The sequence below is a fragment of the Muntiacus reevesi genome, chromosome X, assembly GCF_963930625.1.
Source record: "Muntiacus reevesi chromosome X, mMunRee1.1, whole genome shotgun sequence".
NCBI classification, from domain to species: Eukaryota; Metazoa; Chordata; class Mammalia; order Artiodactyla; family Cervidae; genus Muntiacus; species Muntiacus reevesi.
In genome coordinates, this window is record NC_089271.1 from 44725860 (window position 1) to 44747432 (window position 21573).

The 21573-nt window shown below is 38.6% G+C and overlaps 1 protein-coding gene and 1 pseudogene across 2 annotated transcripts in view; both read left to right on the forward strand.

Annotated features, from left to right (window-relative positions):
- The window catches only part of LOC136153287 (zinc finger X-linked protein ZXDB-like), a 95396-nt gene that overhangs the window by 60103 nt on the left and 13720 nt on the right, over positions 1 to 21573 (forward strand). The gene's annotated exons all lie outside the window — the stretch shown is intronic.
- LOC136153934 (cAMP-regulated phosphoprotein 19 pseudogene) lies at positions 11375 to 11680 on the forward strand (annotated as a pseudogene).

Sequence of the window (21573 nt, forward strand, 5' to 3'; positions counted from 1 at the left end):
TCAACACCCAGCCAAGAGAGGGCAAAAACAGTATCTGATTAAGGCTCACTTGCTCACTGGGGCAGGGGAGAGGGATGGTTAGGACAGTCACGGGTGGGATCTGTTGGGAGTGCCTGTGGTGGCAGAGGTCTGTGGGAAATAACTGCAGTCTGAGGTGGGTCATGTGCTCTCCTAGGGGAGTTGGCCCCGGGTTGTAGTCCCTTGTCAGTGCCAAACTGTACAGGCTCCCAGGAAGGTGTGGACAGGGACCTATGCCTGCTCAAAGCTTGATGGCGGCCGTGGCATCTGTCATTCCCACCTCTGCTGTAGGAGACAACAGCCATGACTCACACCAGCTCTTGAGCTTGCCTAGGTGGAGTTCTACCATCTGTGAATGCATGGAATTAGAGAGTTCATGACTGGCCTGCCCTTCTCCTCTTGTATCCCAAGACAATGATCTCTTGTCCCTCCGAAAATCCCAGGCTTTTCCTGAACTTCAACAGCTGTGTTGTACTAGCCCCCTCAGATCATCTTCATAGGCAGTCAAGGCCAGTCCTCTCCTTGGAGTCTGACCTCTGAAGCCTGAGCCTCAGCACTCAGCCTCCACTCGCCCCAGTGGGCATGTAGACAGGCATTTCAGGCTGGGGGTACTGGTTGGCAACAATCTCTGTGCAAAAATCTCTCCACTTTGCCCTCTGCACACCTGTTGTTGTTCTCTCTTCTGAGGTTCTAAAGTTCCCCACTGAGAGAGTTATGTTTAGGCAGATTGATAGGGAGTGCAGAAACCCCTAAGGAGGAGGTGGCAAACATCTTTTTCCCCTTCATTCATACAATTCTTTTGCCCTAGTCATGTAGGACATGTTTCTCTTAAGCTCTATGTTACTATGGCAAAAATCTATTTCACCTGAAGGTTAGCTTTCCTTAGGCCTGGAGCTAATGACTACAAACGATATATCTCAGCCAGGGACATGCTGCTCAGATCACATTCTCCCTGGCTAGTCTTGGGCCAATGTTATCTCAGAATGCATGTTATAGGAGAAGGTCCAGGTAAAACCACAGCCTTGAGCTCTGGGTTAACCTATTCCTTCTGGCTAATCTCATGCTGATGTCATCCCAGGATATATATTATGGGAAAAAGTCTAGACAAAATTTTCACTACCTTGAGGTATTCCTTCTATTTATCCTCAGCAGCTATCAGAAAAAGTATACAATACTTAAACTAGTGAGACAGGTGATCTTTCCACCTCTTCTGATGTCTATGTCAGAAACTTTTTCTATCATTTTTACTTTAATAAAAAGCTCTGGGAGACTGAGACCACGTCTTTGATCCCAGAGTTAAATCTTCTTCAAAGTCCATGAATCCAGAAATACCATTCACCAAACACCATAAGCTAAGCTACCAGCGAGGAGATTTCTGAGTGTATGGAAAAATTTCCTCCTTCACATCTCCCTCTTAGAGGCATATGTCCCATCCCAATTCCTTTGTCTCTTTTTCACTTGTTTCTTTTGTGCTACCCCATTGGGTTGAGATTAGCTTGCATTTTTGGAAGTCTGAGATCTTCTGCCAGCCTTCAGTAGGTTTTCTTTAGGAGGTCTTCCACATGCAGATGTGTTTTTAATGTATTTGTTGTGAGGAAGTTGATCTCCACATCTTACTCCTCTGCCATCTTGAAGACTCCCCCTCAAGTGTTTTATGTTCTAGAACTTTATGATCAATTTACCATGCCTTCAAAGGATTGCACAATGGCCCTCTTTCTGAGCACACAGTTTATACCCAGAGAAAAAATCTCTATTACTATTTTTACTAGCCCCTGGATATTAGCTCCCAGTTTTTACTTCATATTGTGCAGACTCAATTAACCCTGTTGATTCTTTTAGTATGTTTAGTGAAGATTGTCTGAGGGGCAGATTTATATATCCTGTCTTATAACTCCAGGAAGGGGAAGCATTCCCCAATGAGACATAATGTCTATTTCATGATAAAAATTGGGTGAAAGAGATGTAATCATTTTATTCAAAGCCCATTTCAATATGGGCTTCCTGGTGGCACAGTGGTAAAGGATCTGCCTGCCAATACAGGAGACACAAGAGATCCCTGGGCTGGGGAAATCCCATGGAGAAGGAAATGGCTACCTACTCCAGTATTCTTGCCTGGAAAATTCCATGGACAGAGGAGCCTGGTAGGCTATAGTCCATGGGGTCACAAAGAGTTGGACATGGCTGAATGGCAAAGAAGAACTTTCACCTCAATCTTATCAACTTTTATACCTTTAGTTTTCATTAAGAGCCTATCAACAAGCTTTGGTCTCAGAGGAAATCCTAGAAGCTTTCCTTTTTATCCTCCAGCCACTTTATCTATTTTTATATAAAGGCTTTGGGGTCCTCAAGTGAGGGATTGAATCAAGGGGCTCAGGCCCTTTTGTCAATCTTTAATTTGATTAACACAATTTTGTAAATCAATTATAGTCCATTTAAAAATTTTCCATCTTGTTGGGAAGAAGTCTATAGACTTTCCCTCATTTTTTTTTTTTCTGTTAATCAATCTAGTTAGCATTAATTGACCAATGATGTTTTTAAAAATTTTATTCAGTTCAGTTCAGTCGCTCAGTCATGTCCAACTCTTTGCGACCCCATGAATCGCAGCACGCCAGGCCTCCCTGTCCATCACAAACTTCCGAAGTTTACTCAGACTCATGCCCATCGAGTCAGTGATGCCATCCAGCCATCTCATCCTCTGTCGTCCCTTTCTCCTCCATAGTTAATTTACCATGTTGTTTTATTTTCAGGTATACAACAAAGTGAATCAATTGTACATGTAAACAAATCCACTCTTTTTTTAAAGTTTCTTTTTCTATGTAGCTCATTACAGAGTACTGAGTATAGTTCCCTGTGCTATATGGCAGGTTATTGTTATCTATTTTATATATAGTAGTGTGTACCTGTCAGTCTCAAACTCACAATTTATCCCTCCCCCCAACTTATCACCTGGTAACCACAAGATTGCTTGCTACATCTGTGTCTCTGCTTCTGTTTTGTAAGTAAGTTTATTTGTACTCCCCCTTTTTAAGATTCCACATATAAGCAATATCATATGATATTAACCTTTCTTTGTCTGACTTACTTCACTCAGTATGAAAATCTCTAGACCCACTTATGTTGCTGCAAATGGCATTATTTTGTTCTTTTTATGACTGAGTACTATTCTATTGCATGTACCACATCTTCTTTTCTTCTCCACATCCTCTATGGCATTTATTGTGTATAAATTTTTTGATGGTAGCCACTTTATCCTGTGTGAGGTGATACCTTATTTTAGTTTTGATTTGCATTTCTCTAATAATGAGTGATGTTGAGCATCTTTTCATGTGCTTTTTGGTCATCCATATGTCTTCTTTGGAGAAATGTCTATTTAGATCTTCCCTCATTTTTTGATTGGATTTTTTTTTATATTGAGCCACATGAGCTGTAATTAACCAATGTTTCTGTTAGCATCTGTAAGACACATTAAGGTGAAATCAAGACCACAAGTAAGACATCCTAAACAATTTTTTCCTTGTTATTGTTTTTTGTTTTAGCCTAAGGTAGTTCTTGGTTAGTCAAGTATGCATGTGAAAGTTGGACCATAAAGAAGGCAGAGTGCCAAAGAATTGAAGCTTTTGAACTGTGGTGCTGGAGAAGATTCTTTAGAGTCTATTGGACAGCAAGGAGATAAAATCAGTCAGTCCTAAAGGGAATCAACCCTGAATAGTCATTGGAAGGACTGATGTTGAAGCTGAAGCTCCAATTATTTGGCCACCTGATATGAACAGTTGACTCACTGGAAGAACCTGATGCTGGGAAAGATTGAAGGTAGCAGGAGAAGAGGGCAGCAGAGGATAAGATGGTATCACTTATTCAATGAACATGAACTTGGGCAAACTCTGGGAGATGGTGAGGGACAAACAGGCCTGGTGTGCTGTGCCGTCCATGGGATCACAGAGTCAGAAACGACTTGGAAACTGAACAATGATAGCAAGGTAGTTCTTAAATTAGCTGTTACATATTTTTTATACACTTTCTAATTTGTTTTTATTTTTTAAAATAAATACCAATAAAACAGAAACCTCTTTAAAAATTTACAAGTTTAAAAGCTTCTCCAATTTAAATAATCCATCATCTGCCCATTGACAAATAGTATCTTAATATTGACTCAAACCAGTAAGACACGAGGGGCATCCAAACAAGAGAGTGCAAAGGAAAATCTAGAAAGTTTCACAAAATCACAAAATCTAGAAAGTTTACTTCTCAAAAGAGTCTTAGGAAGAAAAGGTCTCGTTGTACAGGCAGATGCACGAAGGTGAAGTTGTCAAAGACCTCAGAGAGTTGTCACAGCCAGCCAAACGCTGCTCATAATCTCAGTCTGTTTGCCTGGCTGCCAAATATGCACAGAATGTACCTTCTGCATTGCAGTGACAAAACTTTTCATAGGAAGATCAGTTAGAACATCTACATCTAAAGGAAGATGAGTTAGAACATCTGATCAGCTAGAACATCTTTATATAAAAGAAGATCAGTTAGAACATCTACATCTAAAAGACATAAGAAATTCAAGTTTCCTGTAGAAGGGCTTTTGTTCTTTTAAGGTCAAAATTCTGAAAATACATTTTATCAAACTGGAATTTTTCTAGCTGAACAAGCAAGAAAATTTTAAAAAAGTAATTTTAGTATGTCAGAGGAACCCTGACTAGGCTATTTTTAGTTGAGATTTCCTTTAATTCTCAGTTAAGCAAGTTATTATAAGTATAAATTTTTTATGTAACATAATAAAATATTCCCAGTGTCTCTCAACTGATGATAACCCACTTGGTGTCTTTCAACTGAACAAAATCTTTCCAGCATCTTTTGGCTGAGGATTCCCAACTCAGAGGTACTCAAGTACCTCTTCTTGAAACTATGTTTCAAGGAAAATCTATTCATCCAGTAAGAAGTTTAATAATATTGAATAGAACTTAGGATAACCAGCCAGTAACAGGAGATCCAAGGCCCAAGAGAAATTCACCCAAATTAATTTGAACTCTCCAAGGAGGTGAGCAGACACAAGAGGGCCTCTGCTGGTACCAAAGCTTTGATTCCTCATAGAGTTCAGGTGAAAGAGAGAAATCTGCTCTGTATCCTTTTGTGGTTGCCAAAACTGATGACTGAAAAGAAAAAAAAAGCTCTGCCTAGAAGTTGAGAATTGTGTTTTATTTGATGGCTTCCTGAATACTACAGCTGAGGATAAAGCCTCTCAGATAGTTCTTAGAAACTGTTCCAAAGGGATAAGGGAGGAGCCAGATAATAGAGGAAATTTTTTGCTGGAAAAAAAAAAAAATAGCATGTAGTAAAACATTCAAAGACTGTTGCTAATCACAATATAGACATCTCAAGTTAATTTTTTTTTTTATTGCCTTTCCAAAGATAGTAAAATGCAAGAGTCTGGATTCATTGAAATTACTCCTTTCATATACATCTTAACTATCTAGGGCCAGTATCCTCTTTATCTCTATCTTGAATTCCCCTCTGAGTGTATTTTCAGGAGCAGTTCAGTGATTGATAGCTTGATGGTCAAAACATCTTTTGTTCAAGGGAATGGAAAGCAACATTTTTTATTTATTGAGGTGACAGGCAACAGTTTTTGTCCACACAGAGAATGCTGTATGTTTCAAACAAAAGTTTCAAAAGAGTTCCAAAATGGAAGATGAATTCCTATGTAAGTAAATCTAACAAGGAAGACATTTTATTGATAACAGTACTGTTTAAAGAAAGAAAAACATAGGTTAGAAATTGATTTTATTGAAAGTTCAATTTTCAATACGTTAGCATATTTATTTTTAGAAAACATTTTTGCTTTGTTGAGATAGCACTAATACCTTGACCTAAAGCAGTCTAACTTTCTTCTTCTTCTTCTTCTTTTTTTATCACACTCTTAAAACCAAGATTGTGGGAATCTATCGACATGGGTTCATATGCCAGTTCTGTTTCTCACTCATAATGAGAGCTTGAGTAAATTGTTCCACCTTTCTAAGCCTTAATTACCTCACGTGTAAAACTAGGTAATGAAACCTGGCTTGGTAGAGTCAATAAGGTTTGAAAGTATATTGAAGTCTTTGAATATTGTGAAGTTTACAGATATAAAGGGAAACCTAAAACTAAGGAATTCTTAAGCCCATTTTTAGAATCCATAAAATTTGCAAAACCCTAGTGAAAAGTAGCAAAATTTTAATCTAAATAAAAGGACAGGCTATATTAGAATCAGGATTAGAAAAATATTTATGATTCAGGTTGGGGTTGCAACAAGACAAATTTTCAGGTACAGGTTACAATAAGACAAATATTCAGATAAATTTTTTTCTAAGTATCAGTACCAATATATGTAGTACAAATACATACCCCTTCACACAGATCTATTTATCTACATATACATATGTATGAATTCAGTTCAGTTCAGTTCAGTTCGGTCACTCATCATGTCTGACTCTGAGACACCATGGACTGCAGCACGCCAGGCTTCCCTGTCCATCACCAACTCCCAGAGCCCACTAAAACTCATGTCCACTGAGTTGGTGATGCCATCCAACCATCTGATCCTATGTCATCCCCTTCTCCTGCCTTCAGTCTTTCCCAGCATCAGGGTCATTTCCAATAAGTCAGTTCTTCACATCAGTTGACCATCATATTCAGCTTCAGCATCAGCATCAGCTCTTACAATAAATATTCAGGACTGATTTCCTTTAGAAGTGACTGGTTTGATCTCCTTGCAGTCAAAGGGACTCTCAAAAGTCTTCTCCAACACCACAGTCCAAAAGTATCAATTCTTCAGCACTCAACTTCCTTCATAGCCCAACTCTCGCATCCATACATGGCTACTGGAAAAACCGTAGCTTTGACTAGATGGACCTTTGCTGGCAAAGTAATGTCTCTGCTTTTTAAAATGCTAGTAGGTTGGTCATAGCTTTTCTTCCAGGAGAAAGCGTCTTTTAATTTCATGGTTGCAGTCACCGTCTGCAGTGATTTTGGAGCCCCCCACCCCCCCCCAAAAATAAAATCTCTCACTGTTTCCACTGTTTCCCCAACTATTTGTCATGCAGTGATGGGACCAGATGCCATGATCTTAGTTTTCTGAATGTTGAGTTTTATGTCAACTTTTTCACTCTCCTCTTTCACTTTGATCAAGACACTCTTTTAGTTCTTAACTTTCTCCCATAAGGGTTGTGTCATCTGTGTAACTAAGGTTATTGATACTTCTCCCATCAATCTTGATTCCAGCTTGTGCCTCATCCAGCCTGGCATTTCACTTGATGTACTCTGCATATAAATTAAACAAGCAGGGTGTTAATATATAGCCTTGACATACTCCTTTTCTGATTTGGAACCAGTCTGTAGTTCTATGTCCAGTTCTAACTGTTGCTTCCTGAGCTGCATACAGATTTCTCAAGAGGCAGGTAAGGTGAACTTGTATTCCCATCTCTTTAAGGATTTTCCAGTTTGTTGTGATCCATAAAGTCAAAGGCTTTGGCAGAGTCTATAAAGCAAAAATAGATGTTTTACTGGAACTCTCTTGCTTTTTTGATGATCCAATGGATGGTGGCCATTTGATCTCTGCTTCCTCTGGCTTTTCTAAATCCAGCTTGAACATCTGGAATTTCACAGTTTATATACTGTTGAAGCCTTTCTTGGAGTACTTTGAGCATTATTTTGCTAGCATGTGAGATGATTGAAATTGTGCAGTAGTTTGAACATTCTTTAGCACTGCCTTTCTTTGGGATTGGAATGAAAACTGACCTTTTCCAGCCCTGTGACCACTGCTGAGTTTTCCAAAATTGCTGGCATATTGAGTGCATCACTTTCACAGCATCATCTTTTAGGTTTTGAAATAGCTCAACTGGAATTCCATCACCTCTACTAGCTTTGAAGTGATGCTTCCTAAGTCCCACTTGACTTTTCATTCCAGGATGTCTGGTTCTAGGTGAGTGATCACACCATACTGGTTATCTAGGTCATGAAGATCTTTTTTGTGTAGTTCTTCTGTGTATTCTTGCCACGTCTTCTTAATATCTTCTGCTTCTGTTAGGTCCATACCATTTCTGTCCTTTATTGTGCCCATCTTTGCATGGAACGGTCCCTTGGTATCTTTAATTTTCTTGAAGAGATCTCTAGTCTTTCCCATTCTATTATTGTCTTTTATTTCCTTGCATTGATCATTAAGGAAGTCTATCTTATCTCTCCTTCCTATTTTTTGGAACTCTGCATTCAAATGGGTATATCTTTCCTTTCTCCTTTACTTTTCACTTCTCTTCCTTTCACAGCTATTTGCAAGGCATCCTCAGGCAACCATTTTGTTTTTCTGCATTTTTTATCTTGGGGATGGTCTTGATCATTGGCATATTAAAAAAGCAAAGGTATTACTTTGCCGATAAAGTTCAGTATAGTCAAAGCTATGGTTTTTCCAGTAGTCATGTATGGATGTGAAAGTTGTACCATAAAGAAGGCTGAATGCCAAAGAATTGATGGTTTTCAACTGTGGTTTTGGAGAAGACTCTTGAGAGTCCCTTGGACTGCAAGGAGATCAAACCAGTCAATCCTAAAGGAAATCAATCCTGAATATTCATTGAAAGGATTAATGCTAAAGCTGAAGCTGCAGTACTTTTACTACCTGGTGTGAAGAGCTGACTCATTAGAAATGACCTTTATGCTGGGAAAGATTGAAGGCAGAAGGGAATGACATATGATGATATGGTTGAATGGTATCACCGACTTGATCATCATGAGTTTGTACAATCTGGGAGTTGGTGCTGGACAGGGAAGCCTGGCATACTGCAGTCCATGGGGTTGCAAAGAGTCGGGCCAGACTGACTGACTGAACTGAACTGAATCATGTTAATGGAATATGAAAAACTTGCAATAGATCCCACCCTTGGGTGGAAAAAGTAATATCCGCACTCTCTAAAAATGAAGATATTATCGATACTACTACGGGAGCAATAACTTGTGCTCTTCCAAGTTGTATTTTTGTCTGTGGCATACGAAGTGACCCTCCAACATGAGGGTGTGCATTTCCTAGATAGCTGGATACTCATCTTTTCAGATGTGTCAGTTCTTTGCATCAGGTGGCCAAACTATTCGAGTTTCAGCTTCAGCATCAGTCCTTCCAATGAATATTCAAGACTGGTTTACTGTAGGATGGTCTGGTTGGATCTCCTTGCAGTCCAAGGGACTCTCAAGAGTCTTCTCCAACACCGCCGTCCAAAAGCATCAATTATTTGGTGCTCAGCTTTCTTTATAGTCCAACTCTCACATCCATACATGACTACTGGAAAAAATCATAGCTTTTACTAGATGGACCTTTGTTGGCAGAGTAATGTCTCTGCTTTTTAATATGCTGTCTAGTTTGGTCATAGCTTTGCTTTCCAAAGAGCAAGCATCTCTTAATTTCAAGGCTGCAGTCACCATCTGCAGTGATTTTGGAGCCCCCCCCCCAAAAAAAAAATAAAGTCTATCACTGTTTCCATTGTTTCCCCATCTATTTACCATGAAGTGGTGGGACCAGATGCCGTGATTTTAGCTTTCTGAATGTTGAATTATAAGTCAACTTTTTCACTCTCCTCTTTCACTTTCATCAAGAGGCTCTTTTGTTCTTTGCTTTCTCCCATAAGAGTGGTGTCATCTGCGTATCCGAGGTTATTGATATTTCTCCTGGCAATCTTGATTCCAGCTTGTGCTTCATCCAACCCAGCATTTTGCATGATGTACTCTGAATATAAGTTAAATAAATACAGTGACAATATGCAGCCTTCACATAATCCTTTCCTGATTTGGAACCTGTGTGTCATTCCATGTCTAGTTCTAACTGTTGCTTCTTGACCTGCAATACAGATTTCTCAGGAGGCAGGTCAGGTGGTCTGGTTATTCCCATCTCTTGAATAATTTCGCACAGTTTGTTGTGATCCACACAGTCAAAGACTTTGGCATAGTCAATAAAGCAGAAGTAGATGAATTTCTGGAACTCTCTTGCTTTATTGATGATCCAACGGATTTTGGCAATTTGATCTCTCCTTCCTCTGGCTTTTCTAAGTCCAGCTTGAACATCTGGAAGTTTATGGTTCACATACTGTTGAAGCCTGGCTTGGAGAATTTTGAGCATTACTTTACTAGTGTGTGAGATGAGTGCAATTGTGCAGTAGTTTGAACATTATTTGGCATTGCTTTTCTTTGGGATTGGAAAAACTGACATTTTCTAGCCCTGTGGTCACTGCTGAGTTTTCCAATTTGCTAACATATTGAATGCAGCACTTTCACAGCATTGTCTTTTAGGATTTGAAATAGTTCAACTGGATTTCCATCACCTCATCAGCTTTGTTCATAGTGATGCTTCCTAAGGCCCATTTGACTTTGCATTCCAGGATGTCTGGTTCTAGGTGAGTAATCACACCATCCTATTTATCTAGGTCATGCAGATTTTTTTCATATAGTTCTTTTGTGTATTCTTGCCACATCTTCTTAATATCTTCTGCTTCTGTTAGGTCCATAATATTTCTGTCCTTTATTGTGCCCATCTTTGCATGAAATGTTCCCTTGGTCTCTCTAATTTTCTTGAAGAGATCTCTAGTCTTTCTTATTCTATTGTTTCCCTCTATTTCTTTGCCTTGACCACTGCAAAGAGCTGATTCACTTGAAAAGACCTTAATGCTGGGAAATAAATTGAGGGCAGGAGGAGAAGGGGGAAACAGAAGATAAGATGATTGGATGGCATCACTGACTCAATGGAGATGAGTTTGAGCAACTCAGGGAGATTGTGAAGGACAGGGAAGCCTGGCGTGCTGCAGTTTATGGTGTCGCAGAGTCATACACGACTTTGTGACTGAAGAACAACAACAGCCTTACACCTAAAGCTATCAGAGAATAAAGATCAAACAAAACCTAACATTAGTGGAAGGAAACAGGAAGATAAGAGCAGACATAAATGAAATAGAAGTGAAGAAAATAATGGAAAAAATCAATAAAACTAGAAGCTGATTGGGCTTCTTTTGTGGTTCAGACAGTAAGGAGTCTGCCTGCAATGCAAGAAACCTGGGTTTGATCCTTGGGTCAGGACAATCCCCTGGAGAAGGAAATGGTTACCCACTCATGAAGCTAAACAAAGTTGATAGCCAGACTCATCAAGAAAAGAAGGGAAAGGACTCAAATCATTAAAATTAGAAATGAAAATTGAGGTGGGTGGAGGTGGCCCAGCCAAATGCTTAGGGAGTTGGGTGGGAATCCAGCATACCTGAGGCAGACAGGCAGCTGGGCAGCCTCAGTTACCGGATAACTGCTTCTCTTTCTGGTGTCTCCTCCACATAGTGAGAAGTATGTTCATGGAAGTCTCTGAGACACCTCCATGGAGGAGCAGAAAAAAATGGAAGATAAAGTGACTAGTCCAGAGAAAGCTGAAGAAACAAAATTAAAAGCAAGGTAACCTCATCTGAGACAAAAGCCTAGAGGTTCAGATTTTTTAAAGAAATGATTGCCTAAAGGGCAAAAATATTTTGATTCTGGGAATTACAGTATGGCTAAAGCAAAAATGAAGGACAAGCAATTTCCTACCACAGCCACAGATAAGACAGAGGTCATTGGTGACCACATTCCCACTCCATACACCCTTCCTCAATGGTAATCATCTCTTGTTAGCAAACTGGCTGGTTGATTAAAAGAGTTGGACTGCATGTATCTTGTAATTCCCATTATTTCCCCTTAATATATTACTTCTCTGCTTTTTATTTCCTTTCACTAAGTCATTCAAGATTGATGACTTCGCAGGTAGCAGTAGTGTGTGCTGCTATTGTAAGGGGATGTGGTTTAGTTGCTAAGTTGTGTCTGACTTTTGCGACCTCATTGACTGTAGCCCACCAGGCTCCTCAGTCTATAGGATTTTCTAGGCAAGAATACTGGAGTGGGTTGCCATTTCCTTTGCCAGGGATCTTCCCAATTCAGGGATCAAATCCAGATCTCCTGTACTGCAGGTAAATTCTTTACTGACTGAGCTACCAGGGAAGCCCTGGTAAGGGAATATACTAATATTTATGTAGAGTTTTTACTAGTTTAACAGTGCACTGGTAGAGTAAAGTAATCTACTTGAAAATAATTGTATGTATTACCTAACTCCTAGTGTAGTGCTGGTTCCAACAAGTAACAAGTAAGTTTTACAATTTTAATGTTTTGGCTTTCTTTAACTCATTAAATTATAGCTTTGTACGTTACTCTTATTTAATATAGCCTCTACTGTATTGGTTTCTTCTACATTTTCCTTTTGGATTTTGTAAAACAGAAATTTAAGACCACAAATTTGAAGAAAAGTCACATATTTCAAATACAGACAGGACTCCAAAAGATTTGTATCCTGTGCTTGAACTATAATGACCTTAACTCTGTTTCAGCTTCAACAGTAGAATGTTACTTAGGCAATATTTGCCCATTCTGTTGTAACTTATGTGACTCTGGTGCTTAACCGTTGAAGCTAATATTCTTATTAAGTTCCATAGTGTTAAAATACCTTTTGTTGTTGAAGATGTGAGGTGTGCATGTGCGTTAACTGTTGAATTCACTTTTGTGCCACTTTTGTAAGTACATTTTTTTTCACAACTTCTCACAACTGTCTGTATTAATTTAATATATTAAAGAGTAGATGATGTGCTAACCAGAAGTACAAGAATTCCTATACAAAACTCTATATGTCATTTGTCATTTGTATATTGTAAGAGTGAAAGGTTGTGGCTTGTGAGCTGTTTGCTATGCTGGGATTCATGACGCCCAGAGGAGACGGTTTTGATCTGGGGCCAGAGACAAGGCTTGACTACTCAGAGCTTTTTGTGTAGCAAAGTTTTATTACATTACAATAGAGATAGGGAAAGCTTCCGACATAGACATCAGAAGGGGACAGAAAGAATGCCTGCTTTCTAGTCTTTAGCAAGGTGTTTTAAGTCTGTTAGTGAGTGAGTGCAAGTTGCTCAGTCGCATCCCGATCTTTGCAACCACATGGACTGCAGTTTGCAGTGAGCTCCTAATCAGATAACAGAGACACCTCAATACTGAGGGAGTTTCATCAGGCCCCTCTCCCACAATATTCTTTGTTGAGCTAGAATGGTACAAGGTGTGTCATACTCGGCCATAAAACAATTGAGATGAATATTGGTTTGTTGAGTCATTATCAGCCCAAGGTTTAAGAAAAGAAAAAAATAAATAAAAAAGGTTAGTCTTAGGTAGAACTGGCTTCCTCAACAGAGAAGGGGAAAAAATGTCTGCCTGCCATTTGCAGTTTATTTCCTCCTGTGACTTGGGGACCTCTGGCCTTCCTACCTGCTAACCCTCTCAAGAGTAGTTTATAGTCTTGGGGTTATAGAATACCAAACTGAAATGTTTGCTCAGTCTTGTTGTTGTTCAGTCACTAAGTGGTTTCAACTCTTTGTGACCCCATGGACTGCAGCATGCCACGTTTCCCTGTCCTTAACTATCTCCTGGAATTTGCTCAAATTTGTGTCCATTGAGTCGGTAATTGCTCAGTCTGTCATATACTTAATTTTCATTTGTTACTAATATTCATGACATTCAGTGGCCTCGTGCAAATATGTTATGTTGCTTATGCATGTCTTTTGTCCTATGCAGAACATATTTGACTTTTATGAAAATTAATTCATGTAATTTATATTAACATTTTTTAATGTAGAAACATTTTATTTCCATAGTCAATTTGAGGGACATTAGAATAAAATGTCTTCCCTGGTGGCTCAGTCAGTAAAGAATCCACAAAAAAAAAGAAGAAAAAAAAGAATCCACTTACAATGCAGGAGACCTGAGTTCAATCCCTGGGTTGGGAAGATCCCCTGGAGAAAGGGCATGGCAACCCACTCCAGTATTCTTGCCTGGAGAATCCCCATGGACAGAGGAGCCTTGCAGGCTGCAGTCCATGTGGTTGAAAAGAGTTGGACACCACTGAGTGACTAAGCATATATACAGAATAAAATAATTTGCTTCCTGTAGCCCCTCCTTTTTTTTTTTCTTGCTTCTTTGACTCAACTTGTGTCAGGCTGCGCTGTTCAGTCTATTCAGAAACATATGTATCTATAATTTTGCCTCAACTGTGTTCTTGCCTGAGAATCCCAGGGACGGCAGAGCTTGGTGGGCTGCCGTTCATGGGGTCGCACAGAGTCGGACACGACTGAGGCAACTTAGCAGCAGCAGCAGTGCTGTTCAGTCTATTCAGAAACATATGTATCTATAAGTTTACTCTTGAATGCTGTATTTTCTAACACAATGATTTCTCAGTTTTTAACTACTCTTAATCCTGTATTATTACTAATTGACAATTGTTTAAATAAAAGGAAATTTATAATGAAACACATATTTGAGAAGACTGGCCCAGAAACCTAGTTATGTTGAAATGAATTTTAAGTAATTATAGTGAACTAAGTGAATTAGGCTTGTGACAATTAGAGCAATTTACATGATATGTGGAACAGATAATTCATATTTAGATATTTTGCTTCTATAGATGTCACTTTAGTAAAATGTAAATATAATTTTACTTGTCGTTTATCTAGTTAGAACTTTAATGGACTTTACTGGGACAAATTTACTGCTCTTTTCAGAGCTCTGCCTATAAGCTGTGATGCTGTAGCATGACACTGAGGATCTGTAGCCTGAGATGATAGTATTTTTTTCTTCATCTTCGAATTGTTCAGGACTGCCATCTCTTTTGGATCCAGGCATCTTTTTTAGATCTTGGCTTCATTTGTACACATGCTTTCCTATGACCCCAAATTACCATAAATGGTGCATTAAGCATAGCACCTGCACTTAAAGACTGCCTAGCACTCTGAGAAAAGCTTGCTGATTGTCTTCCTGATCCATCCACTCCAAAAGCAGAAAACAACAAAATCAATAACGTGCTAATTTGTTATAAAGATTAATTATATATATAAACAGATTTGTAATGGGAGTGAGTAGGTTATACCAAAGTATGTATAATCATTGTGGGATTTATTTAAGAATTGCAAAATACCCCAAAGTGGAATTTTGGTAATATTTAGTAGGTTTTTGTTTTTTTGTTTTTTGATTTCCCTGGTGGCTCAGATGGTTAAGTGTCTGCCTACAGTGTGGGAGACCTGGGTGGGGAAGATCCTCTGGAGAAGGAAATGGCAATGTTGGAGTGGGTAGCCTATCCCTTCTTCAGAGGATCTTCCCAACCCAGGAATCAAACCAGGGTCTCCTGCATTGCAGGTGGTTTTCTTTACCAACTGAGCTATCAGGGATGCCCTGATTAGTGAAGTATTAGTTTGTATAATAAATGCTTATATTTATCTACCTCAAAATTTGTTGCAGATCTGTGAAATACTAAGTACCCAAAATAAAATACTGTCTTTTTATTAAGAGGAAGTTTCCTCATTAATAAAATATTGTCTTTTTATTAAAGGTAAATTTTCTCATTAAACCAACCTGCCTTCTGTAAAGTCACAGTGATTGAAATCTCAGGACTTTCCATCAGGAAAGACCTGCCATGTAGGACTTGTAGGTATGATTAATTGCTTAGCCTTCATTGTTGGTGATTGGGATAGGGGTTTTGCACTTTTCTGTTTTTGTTCTGTTTAGAAGCTCAGTTCATTGAAGACATATTTGCAGATTGTTTCACCATTGCTTGATACTTTTGACTAAGTTGAACTTAATTAAACCTTTTTATGATTTCAGATTTGTGGTTTGAGAAAGGGCCAATTTGAATCATTGTCTTTATTATAAATGAATGTTGGAGTAAATAAGTTGGAGATAAATACTTCATTAAAACCAGATAAAAATAAATTACCTGTTTCATGCCCAGTAGCTCCTGTTTGATAGTAGAGTTCTGAGAAACATTTCATTTTTAAAGGCTACATCTGACTAAATTATATTTATTGGCTTGTTGAGATAGTAAAGAATGACTGTCCTGATGAACTAGAAGGAGCATGCTTGCAATCTATTTACAAGTTATTCAAAATTCTTGTGCTGTCCACCTAAAAACAAGTTCAAAATGTTCACCACAGCCTCTATTTGTTGTTACTTCACTGGAAATTTGTTGCTCTTTTTACTTGATGCAATAAAACTATACCTCTGAGTATTTATTGATACATTTTACTAAACCAGATATGTATTCTTTCAACCCAAATTACTGAAATTTTATCAACCACTTAAATGTGAACTCTCCTTGGACTGTGCTCTAAACTTGGTGTTTGGTGATCCAGGGACAAGTACCCTATAGGAAGGAAGGGCATGTCCGAGTGGCAACTAAAAGCTTCTGTTGTGGCCTTTTCACATTCCCCAACTTTCAGACACATTACTTCCATTTTTCATTTTCCTTTTTTATCTCATTTTACTTCACTTCCCCCATCCTGTTATCATCCTTGCTTGTTTCTTAAGGCCCCTGATGGCATTTATGAAATGGTATTTAGGGCTGATTAATTATCAATCCTTTAATGTCCTTTCCAGTATACCATAATTAAGGATGCATTTTGGGCTTCCCAGTTAGCACTAGTGGTAAAGAACCCAACTACCAATGCAGGAGACATAAGAAATGCATGTTCAACACCTGGGTTGGGAAGATCGCCTGGAGGAGGGTAGGGAAACCCACTCCAGTATTCTTGCCTGGAGAATTCCATGGACAGAGGAGCCTGTCAGGCTACAGTCCATAGGGTCTCAGAGTCAGACATGACTGAAGTGACTTGGCATGCACACATGCAAGGAACCGTTTAAAATTTTTTTAAAAACAGTATCTTTATCTGGACAAGAACAGGTTTGAACCCCTGTCTTAATTCTGCAATTCAGCATGCACTGCCAGGCTTCCCCCATATCCTTTCCACCTCTGGCACCACATCACAACTTATAAAAGTGGGATCAAAGAAGTCTTATTCTGGGGTTGTTATTCAAAGGATAAAAACCCCGATTTTAATACTATTTTACTAATTTCTGCCTTTTAATAGGTAGACTAATTGATTTTATTCCATAAATCACTGATAGTCATGAAAACCATTAACTATCTTTGTAATGTTATTGATCAACTAAACAGCATCTGGAAGAAAAATCTAATTTTTTAAATAAGCCCTCAAATCTGTTACTGCATCTCTTATTTGTTATTTTAAACTTTTTACTTTGTATTGGGGTTTAGCCAATTAACAATGTTGTGATAGTTTCAGGTGAACAAAAAAAGGATTCAGCAATACATATACGTGTATCTATTTCCCCCCAAATTCCCCTCCCATACAGGCTGCTACATAATATTAACCACAGTTCAATGTGCCATACAGTAGGTCCCTTTGGTTATCCATTTTAAATATTGCAAATTATACAGATGCAATGGGACACTTGTCTGTATTAAAAAGGCCAAGAATAAAAGCCTTTTTTTTTTTGCTGAATATGTCTATAGAGTTTGCAATTAAAGATGAAAATTGTCAAATAACTCTTCCAAAGTTATACTTGTGAAATACACAAAAAATAAATATCTACTTAATTCCTACTGCAAAAAAGAAATGTAAACAGAGACATTGCAACTGACACAACAGAAATACAAAGGATCATGAAAGTAGTACAAGCAACTATATACCAATAAAATTTAAAACTTGGAAGAAATTGAGAAATTCTTTGAAAAATACATCCTCAAATGCACAGTCTCAGCTTAACTATGGGGTTTTAATCTGCTGCACTTGTCACTTTCAGGGTGGTCCCCCTTCTTTGCTTATTTTGGCTTCCTCTGTTTGCAAGTCTCTTCAGTATCTTATCTCCACCCTGACATGAGGGGTCAAAAGTAGCCACTTATTCAGGCTCACTTGCTCAGTTGAGCTGTGGAGAGGGAGGGATGAAAAGATGCTTAACATCACTCACTGTTAGAGAAATGCAAATCAAAACCACAATGAAGCACCATCTCACGCTGGTCAGAATGGCCATAATCAAAAAGTCTACAAGCAATAAATGCTGGAGAGGGTGTGGAGAAAAGGGAACCCTCTTATGCTGTGGGTGGGAATGCCAACTAGTACGGCCACCATGGAGAACAGTGTGGAGATTCCTTAAACACTGGGAAAAGAACTGCCAAATGACCCAACGATCCCACTATGGGGTGTACATTCCAAGGAAACAAGAATAAAAAGAGACACACATACCCCGATGTTCATTGAAGCACTATTCACAATAGCTAGGACATTGAAACAACCTAGATGTCCATCAGCAGATGAATGGATAAGAAAGTTGTGTTATATATACACAATGGAATATTACTCAGCTATAAAAAGGAATACATTTGAGTCAGTCCTAATGAAGTGGATGAAACTGGAGCCTATTATATGAAGTAAGTAAGTCAGAAACAGAAAGACAAATACTGTAAATTAACACATATATATGGAAATTTTGAAAGATGGCAACAATGACCCTATGTGGAAGACAGCAAAAGAGACACACATGTAAAGAACAGACTTTTGAACAGACTTAGTCCAAGATGTTGGACCACCAGAGAACTCCTGACCCCATGAAATACTAATTAGTGAGAAACCTCCCAAAGGCCTGCATCTCAACACTGAGACCTGGACCAACCAAAGGCCAGTCAGCTTCACTGTTGGGTGCCTTGTGACAAACAGCTAGCAAAACACTTCCCACAGCCCTTCCCATTAGGCAATAGGCTGCACACCACTGGGCACAAAACTGTCTTTTAGAGAGACAAGATCCAACTTCACCCACCAGAATACAGGCACAAGTCCCCCTAACCAGGAAATCTTCACAAAGCACTGGCCCAACCCTACACACTGGGGGAAAACTACATAACCAAGAGGAACTAAGATTTTCAGCCTGTGGAAAGGAGACCCCCCCCCCCCAACAGTAAATTAAACAAAATGAAAAGACAGAGAAATATGCAGCAAACGAAGGAGCATGGTAAAAACACACTAGTCCAAATAAATGAAGACAAAATAGATAGTCTACATGGTTAGGAAGCAACAGTTAGAACTGGACATGAAACAACAGGCTGGTTCCAAATAGGGAAAGGACTATGTTAAGGCTGCATATATCACCCTGCTTATTTAACTTCTATGCAGAGTGCATCATGAGAAACTCTGGGCTGGATGAAGCACAAACTGGATTCCAGATTACTGGGAAAAATATCAATAACGTCAGATATGCAGATGACACCACCCTTATGGGAGAAAGTTAAGAAGAACTAAAGAGCCTCTTGATGAATGAAAGTGAAAGAAGAGAGTGAAAAAGTTGGCTTAAAACTCAACATTCAGAAAACTAAGATCATGGCATCCAGTCCCATCACTTCATGGGAAATAGATGGGCAAACAGTGACAGACTTTATTTTTGGGGGGTTCCAAAATCACTGCATATGGTGACTGCAGCCATGAAATTAAACGATGCTTACTCCTTGGAAGGAAAGTTATGACCAACATAGACAGCATATTAAAAACAGAGACATTACTTTGCCAACAAAGGTCCATCTAGTCAAAGCTATGGTTTTTCCAGTAGTCATGTATGGATGTGAGAGTTGGACTATAAAGAAAGCTGAACACCGAAGAATTGATGCTTTTGAACTGTGGTGTTGAAGATGACTCTTGAGAGTCCTTTGGGCTGCAAGGAGATCCAACCAGTCCAATCTAAAGCAAATCAGTCCCGAATATTCATTGGAAGGACTGATGTTGAAGCTGAAACTCCAATATAGTGAAGAACTGATTCATTTGAAAAGACCCTGATGCTGGGAAAGATGGCGGGAGGAGAAGGGGACGACAGGATGAGATGGTTGGATGGCATTACCAACTCAATGGACATGAGTTTGAGTAAACTCTGGGTGTTGGTGATGGACAGGGAGGCCTGGTGTGCTGCAGTCCATGGGATCACAAAGAGTTGGACACAGCTGAGCAACTGAATGAACTGAACATGAAGAACTCAGAGTAATGATGGGAAAGATCCAAAACATCCGACATAAAGTACAAGCACAGATAAATAGACTGGAGGCATGGATTGAGAAGATGCAAGAGATATTTAACAAGAACCTAGAAGAAATAAAGAACAATAAACAACATAAAAACTGAAATAAAAATACAGTAGAAGAAAACAATAAAGGATTAACCAAGGCAAGAGAATGGGTAATTGAATGGGAAGATGGAATTGTGGAAATAACTGAAGGAGAGCAGAATGAAGAAGCAATACTGTAAAGAAATGAGAACAGTTGCAGAGGTATCTGGGACATTAAGTGCACCAATATTTGAATTACAGGGATTGCAGAAAAATAAGAGAAAAAGAAAGAGCATGAAAAAATATTTGAGGAGATTATAGTCAAAAACTTCTCTAACATAGGGAAGGAAATGCCCAGCCAAGTCCAGAAAGCCCAGAGAGTCTCATACAAATTAAACCCAGAAAGAAACAGGCCAAGACACATTGATAAAATTAACAAAAATTAAACACAAAGAAGAGTTACTAAATGAAGCAAGGGAAAACCAACAAATAACATACAAGGGAATCCCCATAAAGTTAACAGCTGATTTTTCAGCAGAAACACTGCAGAAAAAAAGGGAATGGCAGTATATACTTAACATGATGAAAGGGGAAAAAAAAAAAAACTACAATGAAGACTACTCTACCCAGAAAAGATCTCATTCAGATTTGACAGAGAAATCAAAAGGTTTATAGATAAGAAAAAGATAAGAGAATTAAGCACCACCAAACCAGCTCTATAACAAATGCAAGAGGATCTTCTCTATGAAGTTCTAGACAGGAAACACAAGAAAAAGAAAAGACCTACAAAAACAAACCCAAATCAATGAAGTAAATGATAATAGGGTCATATATACCAATTACCTTAAATGTAAGTGTATTAAATTATCCAACCAAGATACAGACTGGCCAAATGGATACAAAGCAAGGCCCCTATATGTGCTGTCTACTAGAGACCAACTTCATTTCAGCAGACACAAGCAGACAGGCTTAAAGTGAGGGGCTGGAAAAAGATATTCCACACAAATGGAAATCAAAGGATAGCAGGTTGTTGTGTTTTCATTTTCATTTATTTCTATACATACTTTGATTTCTTTTTTGATTTCTTCTATGATTTGTTGGTTATTCAGAAGCGTGTTATTTAGCCTCCATATGTTGGAATTTTTAACAATTTTTTTCCTGTAATTGAGATCTAATCTTACTGCACTGTGGTCAGAAAAGATGACTGGAATGATTTCAATTTTTTTGAATTTTCCAAGACCAGATTTATGGCCCAGGATGTGATCTATTCTGGAGAAGGTTCCGTGTGCACTTGAGAAAAAGGTGAAGTTGATTGTTTTGGGGTGAAATGTCCTATAGATATCAATTAGGTCTAGCTGGTCCATTGTATCATTTAAGGTTTGTGTTTCCTTGTTGATTTTCTGTTTAGTTGATCTATCCATGGTTGTGAGTGGGGTATTAAAGTCTCCCACTATTATTGTGTTACTATTAATTTCCTCTTTCATACTCGTTAGTGTTTGCCGTACATATTGCGGTGCTCCTATGTTGGGTGCATATATATTTATAATTGTTATATCTTCTTCTTGGATTGATCCTTTGATCATT